Source organism: Bidens hawaiensis, unplaced genomic scaffold, assembly GCF_021521415.1.
Source record: "Bidens hawaiensis isolate Kalapana, Puna unplaced genomic scaffold, B.hawaiensis_p1.1 tig00025760_1, whole genome shotgun sequence".
Taxonomy (NCBI): Eukaryota; Viridiplantae; Streptophyta; class Magnoliopsida; order Asterales; family Asteraceae; genus Bidens; species Bidens hawaiensis.
Genome location: NW_027505059.1, coordinates 215444 through 217983, shown reverse-complemented (window position 1 = coordinate 217983; position 2540 = coordinate 215444). Strand labels below are relative to the sequence as shown.

General features: G+C 37.7%; 1 pseudogene across 1 annotated transcript; it reads right to left on the bottom strand.

The window, feature by feature from the left end:
- Window positions 1-869: 869 nt before the first annotated feature.
- On the bottom strand, window positions 870-2089 carry LOC143610336 (binding partner of ACD11 1-like; annotated as a pseudogene). The gene is made up of 4 exons (XR_013149575.1): window positions 1980-2089; window positions 1774-1849; window positions 1587-1673; window positions 870-1485 (listed from the first exon to the last, which is right to left on the bottom strand). The product of XR_013149575.1 is annotated as a binding partner of ACD11 1-like (transcript).
- Between the last annotated feature and the right edge of the window lie 451 nt (window positions 2090-2540).

The window sequence follows — 2540 nt, the reverse complement described above, 5'->3', positions numbered from 1 at the left end:
GAGTGTGCCCATTTCACAATGTCTACAATCAAATATAAAAATTCTAAAGAAAATATGTTTCATAGATTATTCAAAATAATTTGTGTTATATGCATATCTTAAAAAAAAGGGTTATATATGAAGTAAAAAAATTTGTATAGTGTTAACCTCAATTCTCAAATTTAAATATATAGTAGTTTTATAATACTGTTTGTATAACATACTCATAGAATAGAGTAAACTGCAGTTTTACTGTTGAAGCTTCTGTAAGCAAGGGCTTATCGGGTCTGTTAATGAAGAGATTAGCAGCTCATTTGGAACCAAAATGATTGGCAGATCTGTTAATTTTATGCTACATTTTCTTGATACTTTTGAACCATGCCACTCGAATGAAGTTGATGATGATGATAATGATGAATAACATTAGTTGCAGCACCAAATTTAGTCGTACCTTGTTTTAGTCTCTTGATTTTTTAATGCATCTTACTGTTGAAATAATATAGCAGGTTAAAAGAACCTTATATGCAAGTTTGGTTTTAGAAAGTACTGGATCTTTCTTTACACCGGCTCGATAGTTAAGAGGCTGCTGCGATGTTTCTTTCATCTCGCTTCGACCCTCAATCTATCCGACCGTTGTCTTGTACCCTTAATTGGGTGTGTATGTGAGGTAACTTGTTAAGTGTTGGCTAATAGAATCAAGAGGGTTATTAGCAATCTGCTTTTAAGCCAAACAGGAGCATGCCGCATGGAGCGATGACTATCAACTAGATTCATGGCTTAAGACCGCTAAAAGATTCATGGCTTAAGACTGCTAAATGGTTGTCGCTGTCGTCCGCTATTCGCTATTAACCACACCAAGTCATCATAACTTTTAACAAAATTTTAGCATATATAAAGCAACCAAAGTGTATTTCAAACTATTACTAAACTAATAAATCCATGCGCCAAATCCATAACGTCTGCATAATCTACACAAACAACTTAAACTGAGCTTGTGGTGGTAGTACTAGTATTGGCAGCTTTAGGCGAACCAGTCGGTTCTTGCCGAGTCGACTCAGTCTTCCCCGCCTGTTCTCCCTCGGCCACTTTCTCCATAGTCTTCTGGCTCACTTCACCAGCAGCTTTGGTAACCCTACTGAAAGCACCCGCCACCCAAGCGGTCCCAGTCAGCACATACCGATTCTTCATAAGAGCCGACCCTGCTTCACTAACTGTCTGCTCTGCTGTCGCGAATGCTGTTTTGGTCTTCTCTGACACTTGAAACTTCTGGTCCAAATCTCTCACTTTCTCATTCACAAGTGTTGTCCCGATGTTGATCTTTTCGGTCAGACCGATTTTTTGGTCAATCGTGGCGGCTTTTGCGGTAAATTGAAGCTTTTCGTCGAAAGCTTTGGCTTTGTTAACTGCATCTTTTCCCAAAATAAAACCTTTGGCTAGCATGCTGCTTACAACATCTTCCGCCTTTAGTACAGTCGATTCAACAACACCTCCGGGTTGATTTGTTGCCTAAATTATGTTTTGCCAATATTATGTCAGATAATAATTAATACTTAATAACCTTTAAGCCTTTAAGTGACAGTTTTATAAGAGAAAATGAAAAATTATACAGTTGATTGCATTGAAGGCATAGCTACAGGTGGAGTGTAATCTGGTGTGAGTGCGATGGTAACAGACTGGTCAACTATGGTTGCTCCCTGAAATCATCAAACAGAAAACTGTTAGAACACGAGGGTGTTTGAATACGCGTTTTGAAGGCAATGACACAGGTGATAATAACTTAATAAGTTTATATACCGAGAGCAGAACTGCGGTTTCTGCACCTTGAGGATCCTTAAACGTGACAAACGCTTTTTGGGCCCGCTCATTCTCGCTGAAAAAGCCGAGACCGTTTGATCAAACATATACAGGGAATCTTAAAACTAACACGTACGCCTTGTACAGAGTAAAAACTACAAACAAGTAATTACATTGCTTTAAGACGCGCACTAACTATAACTAACCTTTGTATATCAACATATTCAATTTCACCAGAAAATGAAAAGAATTCCTTGATGTCTTGCTCAGTAGCACCTAAGGAAACATTGCTAACTTTCACAGTTCTTACCTGTCAAGATAAAACAAGTTAAAATAAACACTTTGTTTAGCTATGACCAAGAAGCATTAGGAAACAAACGAAACAATAACTTAACTCAACTTACACATATGATAGATAATTGCATACACGATAAGAATTGGATCAAATTTTAATAGATAACTGCTAATCAATAGCCTTCAAGGAGGGGTTAAAGACAGAAAACCGGTTAAAAGTGGGCCTATACACTTAACTAGGGCTGCAAATGAACTGTTCGCAAAATGTTCAGCAGGAAGCTCGTTTAATAAATGAATGAACACGAACAAGGATTTTCATTCGGTTAACTAAATGAACGAACACGGACATGAGGCCATGTTCATGAACGTTCAATAATGCTTTTGTTTACATTCGGTTATGTTCATTAATGAATTCTAAGCAGTTAACGCGGAAAAATATCGCGTATCGATCGAGGACCGATACTTGAGATACC